The sequence below is a fragment of the Cryptomeria japonica genome, chromosome 9, assembly GCF_030272615.1.
Source record: "Cryptomeria japonica chromosome 9, Sugi_1.0, whole genome shotgun sequence".
Classification (NCBI taxonomy): domain Eukaryota; kingdom Viridiplantae; phylum Streptophyta; class Pinopsida; order Cupressales; family Cupressaceae; genus Cryptomeria; species Cryptomeria japonica.
Genome location: NC_081413.1, coordinates 535,452,810 through 535,466,694, shown reverse-complemented (window position 1 = coordinate 535,466,694; position 13,885 = coordinate 535,452,810).

The following is a 13,885-nucleotide window of genomic DNA, read 5'->3' as shown; positions in this document are numbered from 1 at the left end:
TGGGATCTTTATAGATCCAGTCCGCTAGGTCCTCATCTTGTGTTTCTTCCTCTTGACTCTTTCCAAGGATGAAAGGCGTCAAGGCACATGCTGGCGTGATTAGTGGTTGCTGGAGTAACTGCTGTGGTTTACCATGTGTTCTAGGAGAAGTGGGCATTTGTCCCACACAAAAGAGCTGACTCAAGTTATATTCTCCAGGACCTTCCTCTGCTACTTTCATCTTTAGCTTTTCTTGCTTGGGCATAGGGGTGTTTGAACTGGCAAGAGAGGCGGGATTTATATATGATGTGGATGAAATGGCTTCTCTATTATTAGGAACGGTAATCTCTGGTTGATGGCTGATATTATGGCAAAATGCAAAGGGATTTGCATCGCCCAGGATTGTGATCTCGACCCCGTTATGTGGGAACTTGATACATTGATGGTAGGTAGATGGAACAGCTTGCATGGCATGTATCCAAGGTCTCCCTAATAATAGATTATATGGCAGAGGAAGGTCCAGAACCTGACAAATTATGTGTTTTACCACAGGGCCCACTCGGATGGGTAGTACCACAGCTCCTTTGGATGAACGCTCTGCATCATCATAGGCCTTGATGGTGATCTTCTTGCGAGGATCCACTGATTCTAGTGCATATCCCAATGCTGTGACCAACTGTAGTGTACAAATGTTTAGGCCTGCTCCATTATCTATCAAGACTCGCTTGATTCTGTGTTGGTTGACAAAGCCTTCAATGTGGAGTGAGGCGTTATGAGGTTGCTGGAAGGAAGAGTTATCACTTTCGGAAAAAGTGAGACAAGGTGATGACTTTAGACTTCCAACCATGGCTTGAAATTGGTCCGTGTTCAGGTTTGCAGGGACTGACGCCTCTTGGAGTGCTTGATCCAAGATTGTTTTATGAGAGGGTGACAGACGCAAAAGCTCCAAGATGGATATAAGCGCAGGGGTTTTGTCTAATTGTTCCACAAGATTGTACTGCTTTGGGATGGAGGTGGTGCCTTGTGGAGCTGCCTTGATGGTAACTTTGCCGCGACGCGTAACAACATTGCAATTTGAGGTGGGATTTTTGAAGGTGATAGTTGCAATTTGTTCACTAGCATCATACAGGTGATTGACAGTGTAGTTATACGCAGCTTGCGTATAATCAGTGGTATCAGGACCTCGTCTGGAAGTGGAAGGACCCCTTTGATCTTGTGATGGAAGTGGATTCTTGAACATCTGATGATCATTATTGGTGGTTTTTGGGTCATGCCCTTCAATTTCAATTTCTCCTCGGTCAATAAGATCCTGAATGAGATCTTTCAATCGGTGACAATTACTTGTCTTGTGTCCTCTTCCTTGATGGAATTCACAATGTTCAGTATCTCTCCACCATGCCGGTTTGACCTGAGGCTCATAATTTGATAACTTAGGTAGAGTGATCAAATTCTGAGAAATGAGTTGTCGCATCACTGTTTCAATGGGTTCCCCTAAGGGAGTGTATGTGCGTTTTTGTTTTTGTGGACGAGGTCTTGGTTCATCCTGAGATGTGATGCGACCTTGATTAGGAAGGACATTTGTGTTATTTTGAGGTGGAGGATTTTGTCCTGCAAACCGAACCACAGGTTGTGCATTTTGGACAGTCCGAGCATCCACAACTCCATCGTTAACGATATTCTTATTCTTGTTCCAGAAGTTTGGTTTATCACTATTGAAGCGCGGGCGAGGACCATCTTTGGGTTCATTAAAGATTTTGATGAGTCCTTTTTTGATGAGTGCCCGTTCACACTTTATACCTTTGGTGATCATATCGTTAAAAGAATCGGTATCTTTGACATCCAGGTGAAATTCCATTTCTTCGTTTAAGTTGGAAATGAAAATTTTCACTAGTTCTCGTTCAGGTAACTGAAGAGAACGTCTGCTAGACATTTGGCGCCATCGTTGCAGGAATACTGAGAATAATTCACCTGGTTTTTGTTTGGTGTTGCATAGATCAGCCATGGTGATGTCGCGTTCAATATTATGAGAGTAATGAGATAGGAACTTCTGGATGAGTTCCTCAAATGTTCTAATGCCACCTGGTAATCGGGAAAACCATGATGTGGTGCTTCCTCCCAAGCTTTGGGGAAAAAGGCGCATTAGGTATGTGTCCTCATAAGCCACTTCAAGACAAGCGGAATGAAATTCTCGGACATGATCACGGGGATCCCCCTTTCCTCTATATTTTTCAAATTTGGGTGTTTCGAACCCGCGTGGAAAGGGTGGCATATAAAGATTCCTATCAAAAGGATAGGGACAAATGTCGTTAAGTGAGAATTGATTGGTCTTAACACCACTATGAAGTTGTTGGGCGAGATTCTCGACTTGTTGCCGCAACATCTCTATTTCATTTGGAGGAGGAGGTGGTGGGTTACCTCGAGGAATGTTATATCTAATGTGATTTCTACCCCTTTCCTCCTCATGGTGACTTTGTCTTTCTGATGCTTGTCTTAATTGGGCAAGATCAAAGTCTGAGGGGAGTTTGGCTCCTTCTTGAGCAAGTCTTAAGAAGTGAGCATCCGCATTGCTCCTGAGGATTTCATCAAATAATCTGTTAAAGTGAGGGTTATGTTGGGCCCTCTCTATTGTTGCAGGAGTGGGAGTACTTGGGTTTTCGTCATTCACATTTCCTCCAAGTGCTTCTTGAAATTCATTGAGGTTGTCCTCTTCTTCCTCAATTTCTATTTCTCGCTGCCTTGATCGTGATCTGGTTTGAGCCATTTTGTTTGCAAGTTTGTTTTGAAGTTGATTGAAGATGATGATGAGTGGTGATGAAATGAAAGATTGATTGGTTGGTGATTTGTGTTGTATGGGGATCTCTAGCACTTTAAGGTAGATGTAACCGAAATTCCTTCTTTGAATTGCTTGTTTGTTTTGATAAGATTTGATGTGATAAGGTGTAGAGAAATCTGAGATGTGTTACAGATTGGACTACCTAGCAATGAGAGGATTCACTCATGAACTAGTTTTAACCTGCGTAGATGTGTCTCTTAGGATGAGCTTATCCTAGATGTAGAAACAATCTAAAAAGTGATGTGATGTGTTTGATTTCAAGCAATATCTAAAAGAGAACTTGGGACAAGAACCTCTTAATGTTTTGAGAGTTTTGGGATGAATTGATGATGGAAAAATGATGTATGAATGAGATGATGGATGTTTTGTTTTCAACTTTAATAAAAACTTTGTGTTACAAATGGAACAAACTCTACTTCTTCCCTTTCAGGCGTTGGTGGCATTTCTCGAGCTGTGTTGTAGGTGATACAGATGTTTGGGAAGAAGTTGGGATTAATCTTTCCTCCTTGATTTTTGTGATAACTCAGAGCTCTATATTGCATAAAAGCTCTGCGGTTCAATGATTCGGAATCAAACTCGTTTGTTTTACCTTGAAGGTATAGACGCATGCGATGTAGAAAGACTCTATGGGAGACAAAGATTTGTCGATTGATATAGAAGAATTTCCTCCTTTTGATTAAAGCCTTTGAGCTTAGTGGTCTCCTTTTCAAGGTGATACTCTGATGACACTTCTTCTTTCGCAAGATGTGAAGAATGGTCATAAATTTTTGATTCTTTGTTTGTTTGTACCTTGTTTTTGATGTTTTTGGTTGTGTTGACAGATGTTGGATGAATACTTTGTTTTTGGGATTGATTTTCTGATTTTTCTTTGACAAGAAAACAAAGCAAGCACACAAACACAAGATTGTAGCCTCAAAGGCACAAATGAGTATGGGTCTAGATCAACCCAATTCTTGGACTTGTTTTTGACCCTTCCTTTAGATGTATTTTAAGGTGTATTTCCAAAGCTTGAAGTCGGCTCAATTCGCACTAGGTCTGTAAAACGAACACACTTCAAACACTTTTTATCCCTAAGGTCAAATGGCCAGTTGTGATAAATTTAGCCCACATCTTGATATTTCTTCGACTTTGGTACTACATACCTTATGAATCCCGCCGTGGCAGGTAAGGATGTGATATACTAAGTCTTGCACGAGCATAACAAATAGATGATCCCTATGATGGGGGAGTCACCACTTTTATCAAGCCACAAGTGACTTTTCAAAAAGCTATGTTTCTACTCAAGGAAATATGTATGGTGAGTATCTTGGGAGCAAAACCATCTATGCTCTTGCACTAAATTATACCTCAAATATCCTCAATCAATAGAACAGGTGGGCTACTACTTAAAGGTGTTTAGTCATGTTCGATGTTTTTGGACATAAGTTCATTCTGCAGTGACTCACTTAAGAGCCTTGTAACTGGTGGTGGGGCCCATTTGTCCTTTCGGCCAGTTACACTGTAGGAACAGCTATACCCAAGGCTACAGCTTTCGCTCTCACCTGATTTCTATAGCGGCTCGAAGGATTTACCGCTCAAGGTCGTTCCCAAGAGTGATGTGTCTCTTGGCAGGCCTCTCTTAAAAAGATAAAATTTTGAGTGTTACTAACACTTTTCTCTTGCACCTAGGACCACGAAAGCCAAGGGAGAGGATAGTGTGTGTTAGAAGTAGGACCACTCGACCAACTCTTTGCACAAGTGTGCCAAGCACGAGAAACACTTGTTCTTTTTAATCTATCATTGCAATGTGATCTAACTATTTGGAGATGTTGCTCCAACAATCATGGTGTTCTTTTTAATTTTCAAAGGCAATTGTTTGAGTAAACTAGAATTTGAAAATCCTGGTCAACTTAATGAAAAACACATTTGCATGAAGTAAAATTGCTTTAAAAATGAGACAAGTTGATTGTGAATTTTATTTGTACCAAAAATGGAAGTGTGGATTGTGAGTTTTATCTTGATGCAAGAAATAAAATTTGCCTTGTTGATTTTAAGCACCAAAACGAAGTTTGTTTCCTAACTTGCAAAAAAATAAAGTTGTTTTTGTATAAGTTTGTGGTTCTTTTTACCTTGGAACAATGAAATTCTTTTTAAGAGCCCCAAACAAATATGTGATTCTTTTTTTAAAAGCCCAAAGTTGAAATGTGAAGTTAATTTTAAACCAAAATAAAAAGTGAATTCATTTTTAAAACCAACTTCAAAAAACAAGTTAGTAAAAAAATATAAATCTACTTTTTAATCTAATTTAAATCTGCACAAAAGAGAAAAATAGTTAGTAAAATCCGCCTATTTGGTGGGCTTCTACAAGCCTAATTTTTTTTTTGGTTTTTTTTTTTTTGGTTACAAGGTGATTTGTACAACGTTTTGTTACAATAGTGCTAGTCTGCGTTTGAACAGAGGCACTATTTAACACAAACGCACTAAAAGAAAGGGAAAGACAGAGAAGGGAAAAGCACTGAAACAGGGGGAATAGCGCCAAAATAATGCCAAACGCACCAAAACAGTGTCAAAATCGCAACCTGTGTGACATTTTCAACATTCAAACATGTTATTGGTTAAAAAAAAAAATTGATCTTTTTGGTGTTTGGATTCACGTCGGGTTCACCAAATGATGCTCTGCAAAAAGGATTAGAAAATCTGTTTGATGGCAACACACACAAGAGCACAAGAAAAAAACGTTAGTGTTAGCAACAAAAGATTATCCTAAACAGGCATATCAAGAGAGATATTAAGCATGAAATAGAAAGCATATAAACATAAAATGAAATAGCTAATCAAGATGCTCATAGTTGCTCCTCCCTTGTTCCTCTCCTCTCCAAGTCCCAAATGAGTGTAGCTCTCAGCAGCTTTTTGCACTATGGATGCTTATGGAGGATTGAGATTTAATACTAAGCTTCAAATATGAAATGAAAAGCTAAATACTATGCTAGAGTAGATAGTGATGCTATGAAAAAGCTCTATGCTAATGCCAGTATAACAACAATACTCTAAAATGCTTCTCCTTTTGCTTGAGGAGAAGGGTTCTATTTATAGAAGAAATAGGGAAATGAAGGGTTAAGATTGAATGGTTTAATCAAGGGCCAAGCTTGAAAGTTGGGGATCCATGTGCACAATTGGCACCAATAAAATGGTGACAAGTGTCAACATAGGATTGGGTTGAGAGAAGAGGTTGGAGGCATTAAAGGCCTGAGAAGACCTCATGGTTATCTAGAAGGTAAGGGTCAAGTCTAAATTAAGATTACCCACTGGATTAAGAGTTAATGCAAGGATAAACCTTTGTGCAAATGATTAAGAGATAATCATGGTCAAAGCATTAATGGCCTGATGAGACCTTTGGGTTGGGTAGAGGTTGAGTCAAAACAAATGTTTTAACCATGTGGGAGGGTTGAATTAACCATTAATGGTTATTGGAGACTTTGGGGATTAAGTGGTTGAAGGTTGAAAGCTTTCAAAGGTTATCCAAGACTTTGAGGGTTAATTTGTTGAACACACAAAGCATTAATTGCTTTTCAAAGACTTTGGAGTCTTTGAGAAGTGACTCCAATTTGCTTAGGAATGTGACAATATTTAGAGGATGGATTAGGCTAATTAGGAAGGGTTTAGAAGAATCTAGAAGGGGTTTAGGCATACAAGTGGATTTTGTAGGAAAATGCAAGTGGGAGAAATTTTGGTATTTTCAATTAAAATAAAATCATTTATTTCAATTAAATGGTGTAATTTGCATTTGGATAAATATTCAAATAAATATTAATTTATTTAAATGAGAAAAATGAAGATAAAGCATTTAAAATGCTTGAAGACTTTGAGGGAAACCATTAAAGGCTTGAAGACTTTAAGGAAAACCATTAAAGTCTTAAGAAGACTATAGAAGGAAGCCATCAAGTTTGAAAACTTTAAAGCCATCAAGTTTGACTACTTTAAGGGAAACCATTAAAGGTTTCAAGTGGGTGAGGATAAATAGGATTTTAAATAAATAATTTATTTAAAATAGTTGTGCAACTTGCTTTTGTAGGAAAATACAAGTGGGTGGAGGATAAAGGTGATTTAAATAAATTATTTATTTAAAATAATTGTGCAACTTGTATTTGTAGGAAAATGCAAGTGGGTGGAGGATAAAGGTGATTTAAATAAATGATTTATTTATTTAAATGTGAGAGGTGGGATTTTGGGGGAATTTAAATAAATATTAATTTATTTAAATGTGAGAGAAGATTTAATTAAATAAATATGATTTATTTATTTAATTAATGGTCTGAATTTGGTTAAGTGAATTAAATCAAATAAATTGAATAACTTATTTAATTAATAGGAGAATAGGGTTAAGATGAATTATTTAAATATTAATTTAATTAATTATTAATTGATGGTTAAATAATCAAATAAATACTAAGTATTCATTTAATTAAGTGGACAAATTTATGTGACTACACTGCCCTTATCATTATTCTGTACATAACTCTGAATTTTGCATGTTCGGTTCTATTCTGTACTTGTGTGCTCTGAATGCTCTGTATATTTTGCTCGGTATACTCCCCTTGTATACAATACTCAAAATTGTGTTAACAAAACTGTATTACTCTCCAAATGTAGAATTACTCCCCTTTTGCTAGGCTTTCCTCTTTGTAGTATCATAATATTACTCCCCCTTTTTGACAAACATTAAAAACTTAATTTCCATCGAAGGCGGTAACTGATCAAAAATAGTCTTATACTTGGTCCGGGCGTCGGTGAGGGCGACTGAGAGTGAGTCCTTGACACTTTCCATTAATGAGTTTTGTGCTTGAATATCAGATAATAGTGATATCAAGCCATCAAGAGTGCTTCCCTCTTGTGTAGTTGATAAGTGTGTAGCTCAGTTGAGCTATTCCTATACTGATGAGAGATGAGGAAGGAATAATGTTTGAAGGGTCATTATATCCATCCTGATTTTATGCTCTTCATTCCTTAGTTCTAACTATTGAGCCATGAGCTGTTGTAGCTTTTTGTAAAAGTTCTGAACTGAATTAGGCTCAGTGGTCAACTTAGATGAGAGATCGGTGATCTCTTTCTCAATTGCGTTAGTTTTATTTTTGATATCTTTAATAAATAAAGAAAATGTACACAATTTTTGGAATAAATAAAGAATGTGCTTGAGTTGAGGGGACAACTCAGCAATGAATTTGACAAGTTTTACCTTGCCAACAACAATTGATTTTTGTACTTCCTCTATCATTTTTGATGTAAGCTCTTTATCCTTGAGCTTGCTTAAGTACTCAGATGCATCAACTCCAGATGTTTCAATCTGATTGAGGAGTTCATCCAACTGAATATGGATGGTTGCATCGGTTGACACTATTGCTGATGGTAGCATATCTGTTAGTAGTGTCTTAACCTTCTGAAGTACTTTATTCTTTTTTTGTTGGCCAGTTGCTTCTCCTGTTCGGCCTTTGCTTTGCATAGTTCACCAAATTTAGTGAGTGCTTGCCCTTTCAATTTGGAAATGTCTACATTGGGGTTTAGATAAGTCAAATTTAAAACCATGCTTTCTCACCTTCTTTTCTTTTCCTTTGGTCTGTGGCACTAAGACAAGTGCTTGTGAGGCTTGCTGACCCTCAGTAGGTTGCTCAGTAGATGCAACACTTTGGTCAGTTCCTATAGTCATTGCAGTGCTTGTCTATGCTTGAGACGTCTGATCTTTGGTTGTATCACCGACAGCTTCAGATTTGTTACTTGTATCTCCTACATCTTCGGATTTGTTGCCTTCGGTAGTTTGCTCGGTGTTCTTGGGAGCTTTAGTTGAGACTGGTGGCTTCACCGGTGGATAAGGTTGAACTTGTTCTAAGACAGATTCACTAGAGCCAAGTTTTGCATAAGTGGTGCCTTCAATCATTTCCTGCTCCGGTGTTGCTTCATCCATTACATCTTCATCAATTTGTATAGTGTCAACTGGGTCTGGACCTTGCTCGGTGACATCTGGATCTTGCTTGGTGACATCAACAATTTCAATTTGAGATTGTTCACCGACATCCTTTTGTTTGAAGATCTCCTGCCACTTGGCTTTAGTCTCATTTTCCACATCAATGTATAACCCATTCATCAATTTTAAGGCTCTCTATTTTACAAGAAATTTTGAATTGTATGTGGTCAGATGCTCCTTGATTTCAGCTACGGACATGTCAGGAAATAGATGGACTAGACTTCTTTCTCTTATTTGTCTGTCTGAATCCATTGTATATTTCCATCTGTTATCAATATGTGAGTAGAGTTCACTCGGAAGTGACTTTGCTAGTTCTAATGGTGCTAACTGAAACTTCAGAAGTGTACATATGATAGCTTCTTCAATCTGTCATTTCTCATCATTATTCCTAGTCTCATACTTAACATATCTGAATCTTGGAAATCCACCGTATTCTTTAAGATTGGCACAAAAATTTTCAACACTGTGAATGTTTACCTTTTTGCTTTGCACAATCTGGAATTTGTTTGCATCATCAGACTCTATATCACTTGACTCTTTTACCAAAATGAGTCTCCGAGTAGATTTCTTATAAGTTTTGGTTACCTTAGGAGCGGCAACAGTCTTTTGTTTCTTACTTGGTGATGTAGCTGATGCTCTGGTGTTGGGTCTCTTTGTTGGTGGAGTCGGTAAGGCCTTTGTGATGTCATGTTTCTTTCTTTTCAGAACTTTACCCTTTGGCAACTTTGTGCTCAATGTTATTGCAACCTCCTGTGCTTCTGATTCCTCTTCAGTAATGGCAAGATTGCCTTTGACAGGTGTAGAGGAGGATTCTTCTCCGAATTTCTCAGATAAAGCCTTTATCATCTTCGTAGCTTTTCTTGTAGCTTTAGGAACTACAATGCTCATTTTTACTTTCTCCTTCACCTCTTCATAGGTTCCATACCTTAGTTTAGTTGCATGCCTTGGCAATGATAGATAGGCATCAATTTGTTGTTGTGTAATATCATAATCAATCTCATAACCCATTGGTTGCAACGATTGAGTCCTTGGTTCGACAACATTTACATAGCAATAATCAATGTCGACTTCAAAACATATATTGTCCTTGTATTTTTCGACCAGCTGTGGTGGGATCTTGTACCTGTTGTGCATTTTCTCTTGGAATTTGCTAAAGTAATCATCCATGATATCATTAAAGTTATCTCCTAACTTCTTGATGTAGTCATTGATCTGATGGGTGATAGGTCAGTGTAGCTCCCATACTACTTTACCGATTGAGGGAAAGAACTTCTCAAAATAGAAAAACATACATACAAGTAGTGAACCAAACTTTAGTGTGTTTTCCGAGTTGTTCTTCTTTGGCTTCCTTATTGTGTTCAGGTTCTCAAACAAGTTCTTTAGTAGCACTTCACATAAGTCTACTTTCATTCCCTTCTTCACTATTTTGTAGGCCAGGTCTACTGCAGCACATGGTACACTGTTTTCCCTTGCAAATTGGAAGAAACAGTAACCAATAACTCTGATTGCAAATTTTAGTTCAACATCAGTGACATTATTCAATTTCAGTCCTCGGTAATCAGATTCTACTCCGGTTAGACTGATTAGCTCCTTTTGTGATATCATTTTCTGTGCACGAGCATGATCATAGATGGGATATCCGGTGATCAGGTGAATGACTTCCTTTGTGATCTTGAACGGTTACTCTTGTAGCCACATGAAATCATCATGTACTCTGCTCAATACAAACTTAATCCACTGGGGCTTGAACACACGGGGATAGACTAGGGCTTCAGTTAATCCCTTGATTTTGATATGCTCAAATTTGCTATCCAGTTTGCCATCAGTGCACAGTTCATCATATGTGTCACTAATCTCTACATGACCGAATTCCTCAACACAACTTTTGATAAAGAATATGACATCTTCCACTAACAAGACTCGATCCGGGATGAGTGAAAATGTAGTTTTATCATCCGGTTCTGAGGCAACTTTAGGAGTTAGAGAATATTTCAGTGAGGGCTTCTCCACATTTTGGACAACTACAGGATTGTATCTTGGGCGCCATGGTAGATTTTGGGTAAGATTTGAAAAGTTATCCTTAGGGTTTACAAACGACTGACGCTTCACACTCGGTAGACAATAGCAATTTGACTAGATCGAAAACCAGCTTAACAATGTGAATAGATTGATGTAAATACCTCGAAATTCACTCTGCTTTGCTTCTCAAAAACTTGGGTGAATGAAAATGATCGCGAAAACACTTTTAAGTACTCAAAAATACCTTATCGGGCTCCGTGCAAGTTAGGTCAAGATATTAAATGCACTTGGTTCACCTTTTACCGATTTACTCTTTTTTCTGTTTTCATCGAGTACCCAACTTTTCTTTATTAACCGACTTGACAGGTTTCCTGTATACACTGACTTGACAGGTTTATAAACTGACTAATTGCATCTTAACTATGCAGATTTTGAATTTTGTACATAATAGAATAGGAACTGTTATGATTTAACTTTTAAAGAATGCAGTCCCTTCATACTTTTCCTTGACTAATTTGAAATAGGTGCACCTAACTCGGTAGGTAAAGTGCTTTCTTCATCAGACATAATTTCTTTCTTTTTCCAAATCATCTTGAATTTTTTCTTTTATCTCTTCAGTGTCTCTTCTCGGTTGATCTCTTCAATCTCTAGCTAAATGTCCAGCTTTGTGACAATGAAAACATGCCATACCAGGATTTCTCCATGATCTCCGGTTGTTCATTCCAAATCTTATAAAATAGTTGGCACTTATATGTCCATATCTTCCACAACATTCACACCATATCCTTGTATTGTAATCCCATGGTACTGCTGCATATTGTCGGTAAGGATCTATGTGAGTTCGGTAATCTCCAGTGTTTGCTCGGTGTGGATACTTCATGTAGTTCTTTTGCTTAAACCAACACTTCTCGGTACTATGTCCATATCTATTCCAGTTTCTACAAAACCCTTTGAATTTTGCCTTCTGATAGTTGTTAACAGACTTTGTCCTACATTGATTAGGTATGTGACCATATTTATTGCAATTGTAACAATATCCATTGGACTTAGAGATATTCGATTGCTTACCTTTTCTGATCTAGCATATGTTGGTAGTATGACCTTGATTTCCACAGTAGTAGCAAATAGGCTTCTTCCTTTTGATGTTATTCCTTTTTCCAGCTTGTTTTGATGATTCTCCTCTCTCGGTAGTATGAATTCCTTTCTCGGTAGAGTCTTTTCCTTTGTAACTGAGTCCTCCATCTTTGTAGAGTCTTCTTGTATTCAGTTGCTCATCCAACATCTTTGATGCTTCATAACTTTTCTCCAATGATTCTCTAGATTTCTTCTCTGTTTCAAGTTCACCAATCAACCTTGATACTTCAAGTTTCAATGATTGATTTTCATCATTCTTTAGAATTGCTTCATGATGTGCATAACCTAGTTGATCTGTCATATTTTGTTGAATACCAGTTAACCTTATGATTTCATTATCCTTATTAGATACTAGAGCTTCAAGTTTTTGTTTCTTTCTTTGTAGATCTCTTGCTTTATCCTCAGCTATCCTTAATGCATCTAGATTTTCAGTCATCTGTGTACTGAAATGTTCATGTTCTCTTTTCATTGCTTTTAGTTGATCAGCCAATGCTTTGTTCTTTTCTTTCAATATTCCAATCATTTCTTCAGTCTCTTCAGATATACTATTCTCAGATGATGTCTCAATTTGTTCCACTAGGTCTTGAGAATCCTGCAAGTCATCAGATAATCTTCTCCTTACTTTCAGAGATTTTTGCATTTGCCTCTGCATGTCTGCAATCACTTGATTTGCATTATCCAGCTCTTCTTGAAGATGCACAATCCTCTGAGATTGTTTGTAGCCTTCCATTGCTAAGATCTTTCTCTTTAGGTAGTTAAACCCTTTTCCAAGATTGCTGCTCTGATACCAATTGTTAGGCCCAATATGGAAAGCTGATGTACTGGGAGGGGAGGGGTGAATTAGTATTCCAAAAATTTTCTTTGATAATAACCTTACTGTTATGCATAAATAGAATAGTGCAGTAACATAAAATAAAACTAAAATCAACAGATAACAATCATACATGATTCACTCCATAACACATATATTTTGGTCACGCAGAAACTCTTGGTTAGAGAGAAAAACTACGGTGGGGATGGCACCCACAACTTCACTACTGCAATAATAAAGAATGCTTGGTTAGAGCTACATTTAGCTATTTCTGCTAGCTTACCCTGTTAGGAGTATCAAGATCAGTTAGATCTACCTTACTAAAGGATTTTACAACACTATACAAGTGTAGCACCTTGTTAAAGGATTTACAATTTATAGACTTGGTTAGAGTCTTTTACCCTGTTAAAGGTTTCTCTTACAACTTGAAAATATTACAATAAAATCATTACAAATATCTGCAACTTTACATCTGAAATGCTAAAGCAGATTCTATGTGCTCTGAATAAGATTACCTAGCTTGTAGCATACCTCAATAACCCATAATGAAACTCGGTAAACCCTTCCGTTTACTCTGTTCTTTGACTGTTCACTGATAACCTTCTCAGTGACCTCTCTGTGTCTCTATGACAGTCTTCCTTCATGCATACACACATACCTTATCACATCTCTTGTATCTAACCCTAAAATCATGTTGTATAAATAGATCTCTTACAGCGGTGATTTAATTCATTGCTTCGATCTTACAAAAAGATTCTTTGAATGAATAACTAAACAAAATATCTCATTGGTTAGATTGACCTTGTAATCATACACAATCTCCTAATGCAATTTCCAATGCAAAAATGATTAGATGTGCCTCGATCTTGTAACACGTTTTCATGTGCATGTCCAGGTTCAATGTATCTGGTAAAACGTTTCACTTGGTGAATATCAACTCGATGAGTTAACTTTACCACTTGGTAGCCATGAAACTCTACTCAGTAAACAACTCGGTGAATACTGCATTCTGTGACTGCTTTCTTCTGTAATCGACTAGACTGTTCATACCGACTTCTCTGTGTGTACCGACTGCATGATTCGGTAATACTAACCGACTAGAATATATAGTATG